Source organism: Capsicum annuum, chromosome 1, assembly GCF_002878395.1.
Source record: "Capsicum annuum cultivar UCD-10X-F1 chromosome 1, UCD10Xv1.1, whole genome shotgun sequence".
NCBI classification, from domain to species: Eukaryota; Viridiplantae; Streptophyta; class Magnoliopsida; order Solanales; family Solanaceae; genus Capsicum; species Capsicum annuum.
Genome location: NC_061111.1, coordinates 235,654,820 through 235,662,466, shown reverse-complemented (window position 1 = coordinate 235,662,466; position 7,647 = coordinate 235,654,820).

The window sequence follows — 7,647 nt, the reverse complement described above, 5'->3', positions numbered from 1 at the left end:
TCAAGGATGAAAATTCCGAGAACTCAGCTAATTAGTGAAGAAGAGAGATTTAAGGAGAGAAGAGTTTTGTATTATCAATCACTGAATTTTGAAAGTACAACTGGTATTATTTATAGACAAAGTAACCCTAGTAGCTAGCTCTAACTAACTAACTAACAATTGGAATTTGCTACAGGGACAGTAACCAACAGCTACAGTAATAACAGACTAATCAGCAGTAGAGCAATGTAGCAGCAAAAACAGTCTACTTCACTTCAGTCTCAGGTCAAACTCAATCCTCTTGATCTTTTTATCCTTCTTGCTTTCTATTGCAACCAATACTTGTATCAATACCCCTGCTGAAGAACCGACTTGTCCTCAAGTCTGAAAGGAAGGAAATCTGTGCTACACCTCTGATAAAAATTCCCAAGTAGCCTCTTGAGCATCAATAGCTGTTCATTTCACCAAAACTTGAGCAACAACTCTATTATCTTTCTTAACCATTCTTCTATCCAACACCATCTCAGGCAAGGGATAGTAGGGGCTTGATAAGTTGAATACAGGTGGGTGGTTGATGACAGAAGGAAGTTCTAAACACCTCTTTAGTTGAGATACATGGAAAACAGGATCAATCAATATATCAACGGGCAAAAGAAGCTTGTAAGCAACCAAACCAACCTTAGCATCAATAGGATAGGGCCCAAAATACTTTGCTGCAAGCTTATTAAATGGTCTAGCTCATAGAAATTTGTCTATAAGGCTGCAACTTTAAGTAGACCTATTCACCAACTTGAAAGTTTCTATCAGACCTATGCTTATCAGCTAAATCCTTCATTCTTTGTTGAGCTGTTGAGCTCTTAGCATGTGAAACTTTAAAAGTGCAATGATAGCCTCTCTTGCAGATAGAGATGTGTCCACCATTTCAGAAGAAGACTCACCAGCTAAGTAGGGAAGGTGTAAAAGAGGTTTTTGCCCATATAAGACCTCATATGGAGTACATTTAATGGTAGAATGATAGGTAGTAGTATTATACCACCACTCAGCTAGTGAAAGATAATTGGACCACTCCTTAGGTTTATCAGAACAAAAGCATCTCAAGTAAGTCTCAAGAGTTCTATTAATTACCGCAGTTTGACCATCAGTTTGAGGGTGATATGTTGTACTCCTCTGCAGTTGAACACCCTGTAATGTAAACAGCTCTTGCCAAAAGTACTGAGAAAGATAGGATCTCTATAACTTGTCATTGTAGAAGGCATTCCATGCAATTTAAAGACATTGTCCAAGAATGATTGAGCTACTGTCTGAGCAGTGTATGGATGCTGCAAGCTCATGACATGACTGTATTTGCTTAATCTATCAACAACTACCAATATGACATCCTTACCATTAGATTTAGGTAAACCTTCAATGAAGTCTAAACACACATCAGTCCATACACCATTAGGAATAGGCAAGGGTTGTAGTAGTCCAGGATATGCAGCAGCAGCATACTTGTGTCTTTGACACACATCACATTTGCTAATGAATTCCCTGACATCATGTACAAGAGATTTCCAATGGAACAGTGACTGCAGTTGTTTGATGATTGCATCCATGCCTGAGTGACCTCTTTTAGTAGTAGAATGTCATAATTCAATGATATGTCTTCTCAATTGATCGTCTGCACCCACTACCAATCTTCCTTTCCATCTGAGTTGGTCATTGCACCAAGTGTAAGCCCTAAAAGGTTGCGTCTGTAGTTTAGTGATTAATGTTTGTAAGACAGGATCACTACTTCAAGAACTCTTGATTTGATCATAAAGAGAATCATTAGGGGTCAACAAGGAAATAGCTAATATCTTAGCATCTGGATGTCTCGACAAAGTATCAGCTGCTTTATTATCCACCCCTTTCTTATATTCAATGATAAAATAAAATGCCATCAATTTAGAAATACCAACCACATGAAAGTCTGTATGAATGTTCTGTTCAAGCAAGTGTTTCAAGGCTTTCTGATCATTTCTAACTGTAAATGTTTACCTAACAGGTAGTGAGACCATTTAGTGACAGCAAAAAATGAGAGCTAACAGCTCCCTATCATACACAGACATAGCCTGGTGTTTTGGGCTAAAGCTTTGCTGATGTAGGCTATAGGATGACCTTGTTGCATCAACACAACCCCTATACCTTTACCACTAGCATCAGTTTCAACCACAAAGAATTTAGAGTAGTCAGGCATGGTTAACACAGGTGCAGTAATTAATGCTAACTTTAGTTTCTCAAATGCAGTTGTAGCATCATCAGACCATTTGAAATTGTCCTTCCTGAGCAGCTCATGTAGTGGTTTGCAAATAGAACCAAAACTCTGAATGAACCTTCTATAATAGCTTGCTAATCCTAAAAAACCTCTCAACTGCTTGAGATTAGCAGGTACAAGCCATTGTTCTACTGCCTGAATTTTTTTTGATCAGTGCTCACCCCTTCTGCACTAATGAAATGTCCTAAATATTCAACTTTATGTACTCCAAATGCACACCTAGACATCTTTGCTTATAACTAGAATTGATGCATTAGATCAAATACTGCCTTAACATGCTCAAAGTGATCTTTCATACATTTGCTGTAAATTAGAATGTCATCAAAGAAAACCAGCACAAATTTTCTCAATAATGGTCTGAAAACTGAGTTCATGAGCCCTTGAAATGATGATGGAGCATTAGTTAACCCAAAGGGCATGACTAAAAACTCATAGTGCCCTTCATGAGTTCTAAATGCAGTTTGGAAGATGTCCTTCTCGTACATTCTCCTGGTGGTATCCAGCTCTAAGATCAATCTTAGAGAAAATTACAGCACCTCCTAACTCATCCAAGAGATCCTCTATGAGAGGAATAGGGAACTTGTCCTTGATAGTCAATTGATTTAATTCTCTGTAGTAACACATAGCCTACAACTACCATCCTTCTTGCCAACCAATACAAGAGGTGATGCATAAGGATTGTTGCTTGGTTGTATGACTCCCTGCCCCAACATCTCCTGAATCAATTTCTCATTGATATCCTTCTTAACTCTTGGATATCTATATGGTCTTTTGTTCATTGGATTAGCATTTTCAATCAGGGGAATCCTATGATCAAAAAATCCTCTGTATGGTGGTAGTGTTGTAGGAGCCTAAAAAATTTTAGCATATTCTTCTAGTAGGGAAGATAATTCAGGATTGACAGAGTTACCTTGAGTCGCTTGAACATTATAACACTGCAAGTTGTGTTTTGATCCTGCTAGGAAAGTTATCATATAGACCTGAGATTCAGCAACATCAATCTTGTTCAAGGATTTAACACTAGCAGCCTTCAATGTAGTGCTTGCCCCTCTCAATACATGCCTTTTGCCTTTGTACCTGAACTCTATAGTTCTATTCTGGAAATCAAATAGTATTCTGCCAAGATTACTCAACCATTGTACCCCTAGGACAATGTCCACATTACCTAGTGGTAACAACAAAAAATCTAAGACAAAGGTGGTTCCTTGCAACAGCCACTGCAAATTCTTGCACACTGAAGTTGTTTGTACCTTTCTTCCATCATCAACACTGATTGATTGTGTCATTATGGGAGTAGTTCTACAACCCAACTTCTCGGCAACCTCTTGATCAATAAAATTGTGTGTGCTACCAGTGTCAATCAAGCGCTGCAAAGGTCTTTTTTCCTGATATCCTATTACCCTTAAGGTTTGATAACCTGTCACACCAGTAAATGCTTGCAAGGATATAGTCATCAATTCATCTAGTTCAATTCTATCTTCTTGAGTTGAAAATTCTTCTGCATCTTCTACATCTGAGCCATCATCTACCACATCTACCATGAAGATTTGTCTCTTGGTTTTACACTTATGACCAAAGACATTTATCATCACAAAAAAAACACAGTCCTTTAGCCCTCTTCTTATCCATTTCTGTTGCAGTCAATCTTCTCCCATTGCCATTAGTATTAGCCTTATATGGAGGTTTGTTACTACTTGACTCCACTGGTCTCTTGTAAGAAGGATTGGCTGTCATTTGTTTTTGAACAATTGGAGTTTTAGTGTGACTAAGAGTAGGCAAAATAGGGCCCTGATTATATCTTCCTTGCACCTTAAACCCCCATGTTTGAGCCTGTGCTTCAAATACAATTTCTTGCAGTTTAGTGTATAGGCCTGCATCAGTGTCCTTGGTGCCTGAATCCTAACAACTTTGTTTAATTCAGGTTGTAACCCCCCTAGATAACAACTAATAGCATTCTCATCAGATAAATTCACAGCAGTTAATAATCTGTCAAACTCAACTTGGTATTCATTCACACTACCAGTTTGAGTTAACTTCTTCCATGCCTCCATAGGATCTTCAAAGTCATCTCCAAATCTTTCATTTAAGGCTAGTACATATTCAGTCCAAGAAGGTTCTACCCTAGAACTTCTTGATCTCATAAAAGATCTATGCCAAGCAATGGCTTCCCCCTCCAGATGAATCGATGCTATCTTAACTCTATGTTCAAAAGAAGTTTCATCCAAAGCAAAAAACTGATCTACTTTATACAACCAAGTACAAAGGTCATATCCCGAAAATTTAGGAAATTCTTCTTTAAAACACCTTGTAAGGAAGTTACCAGAATTGATGTGATGATCCTTTTGCCTGATCTCTTGCTGAAATTCAACAGAACAAGGTCTGTAATTAGAGGATTCAGCTCTTACTTGTTCTTTCTCCTTTTCCCCACCACCTATTCGATGCATTGCTGCTTTCAAGTCATTCAATTCCTTCTCAGTTCTTGAATTCTTTTCGTTCATGGTAGTCATGCCTTACATCAACTGTTGTAATTGTTCTTGGATTTGACACCACCTATCATCTACTTCTTCAGCACTCTTATCTTGACCGTTGTTTCTGGTAACCATCATGCCAAGGCTCGAGTGGCTCTGATACCAATTGATGCACGTAAATGGAAACTATAGCTCAAGGAGCTAAGCTCGATGAACAACTATGGCTGATCAGGGATGAAAATTTCGAGAACTCAGCTAATTAGAGAAGAAGAGAGATTTAAGGAGAGAAGAGTTTTGTATAATCAATCACTGAATTCTGAAAGTACAACTGGTATTATTTATAAAGTAACCCAGTAACTACCTCTAACTAACTAACTAACAATTGGAATTTGCTACAGTGACAGTAACCAACGGCTACAGTAATAACTAACTAATCAACAGTAGAGCAGTAGAGCAATGTAACAGTAAAAGCAGTCTACTTCAGCCTCAGCTCAAACTCAATCCTCTTGATCTTTTTATCCTTCTTGCTTTCTATTGCAACCAATACTTATATCATTTTCTTTAAAATAAGACATAATCTAGGATTGCTGGGATGTTATTCTGAACTTGTACCTAAAGAGCAGAAGCCTGGAAAGGTCCTTAACTTTTCTTATTGTTTTGGAGGTGGTGTTGGATTGAAATTTGTGTGATTTTTATAGTGATGGTTGTTAGAAAACATGACATAAGGACTGTATTGTGCAAGAATATCAACTATCAGCATGTTATTAAAGCTTCTGAACATGAGAATGGAGAATGGAGATTAAAGGATATATAACATCCAACTCCCTCCTACAGCTTATGCGGTCCTAGTACTTTTTTAGTCTGTTCCAGGCAGAATGACTCCATTCTGAATTAGGAAACAATTTAACTTAAACTTCCCATTTGCTCTTAATGACAAGCTTTTATAGCCACAAATGTTAAGTTATGTTTAACAACACATAGTTCCAAAAGCCTTATAATCATAAAAATGTTATGGCTTGATTAAGACAAGTTTCAAAATTGTTCCTTTCTTAAACTCCTTGCTCAGTCAAACAGGTTCACATAAAGTGAAAGGGAGGAAGTCATAAACCAGGGTAACTGGAGAGAATCCTACAGCAAATTCAGAATACTTCCTCCATTAGTTCAACTATTTATATCCCACATTGGGTACATAAGTGCGACCAAAGAGTTTTATAGAGGTGTTGAGACGCCACCTGTTGCCTTAATATTGGGGATTGGATGCTCAAATTCTTTCACATGATACAATGCCAATTCCACTTGTAAATCCACTGCCTTAATATTTTGAGTTGAATGCTTGTAGCCCCTCAAAAAGATTTGAGTTGAATGTTCATATTCTATCCCTTTGTGTAGATAGAAAATGAAGAAATAAAAATATCCCCTCTCTAACTGTTTAAGATGAAATCTGAGTTTGATCCCTGTTGTTAGGCAGTGATAAAAAAGTATTGACATGCGCTTGGCCAAGAGAAAGAATTAGGTGCACATGTGAGTTGAGGGTGTTGTTGACATAAAGTAAATAAATTTAAGCGCCTTTTAAGCTTTTACATAAGATGTTCACACAATTCAACAACTCGTAGATGGAATAATTTTTTTTCTTTTTTTTTCGATAAGGTAAATAATTTTATTAACATTTGGTGGGAACCCCGTTTCATATATCAAAAAGAGAGAACCTACATCAAAATATCGTTCTCAACAAAAGAGGTCCAATCCTCTATACAAATTGGGACCTCACCAGTACACCAAAAGTAAACTAGATATACAATACTACTATTTAATTTTGCGAAATCTAGTTCTACTCCTTCAAAAGCCCTCCTATTTCTCTCTTTCTAATGACCCGCATGACTACCAAGGGGCAACTGCTCCACGCTCTCGTGCTTTCCTTCCCTCTTTTAAGAGTCCAACTTTGCAAAGCCTCCTTTACTGTGCCCAACATGACCCATTGTGTCCTAAACAAATTTAGAGCCACCCTCCATAAACGACTAGCTACCTCACAATGCAGAAGGAGATGATCTACACTTTCGCCGCCACTTTTACACATGAAACACCAACTTGTATGGATGATTTCTTTCTCAAATTCTCCGAAAATCACACCCCTAGCTGCGAACAACACAAAGAATCAAACCTTCCTTGGTGCTCTAGGAATCCAAATGGAATCATGAGGAAAGGTACCTTCCTCTCTCACTAGTAACCTCTTATAAAAAGAGCTAACAGTGAATACACCGTCACCACTCTCCTTCCACCTCCATGCATCCAACAAGTTGTTTGATGTGTCTAGCCCATACAAAAGCTCCACCAAATTGTGAAATTCTTCCAGCTCCCAATCATGAAGGTTTCTTTTGAATAATTTTCTTTTTCATTTCTGGTTAATCTCCATAATCTAAAAGGAAAATTTGTAGCACTTTCTTAAGGAGAGCAAAGTTTTTTGAGAATTATGCACTTATTTCCCTTCTTTATTGATAAAAATAACAACAGCAAGTTTGTGACAACATGTTTGAGTTTTATAGCATACTCTACTCTTATTTATCTTTGTTTGATTATAAATAACAAATCAATATTGTTACATGCTTGCAACCCCATCCTCCGAAGAAAGATTAGACAATATATTCTCAACTTCATCTTAACGTGGAAATACAAAAGAACGAGATTAGAAAGGTTAGGAAATTTATATTGAAAAATAGAAGAGTGAAGAGAAACAAGAACAAAACCTGTCTGACCTTTTTTTGTGAGCAGAAAAACCAACTACATTACACCCCACCCCGAGCAGCATCGATGTCCATCACCCCTATGTTGTATTGTTGTTTAAAGTTGTTGGATAGCATAGAAAGGAACAACGGTATGGATGGATCTGGCTGAGGATAAAGGGCTGGC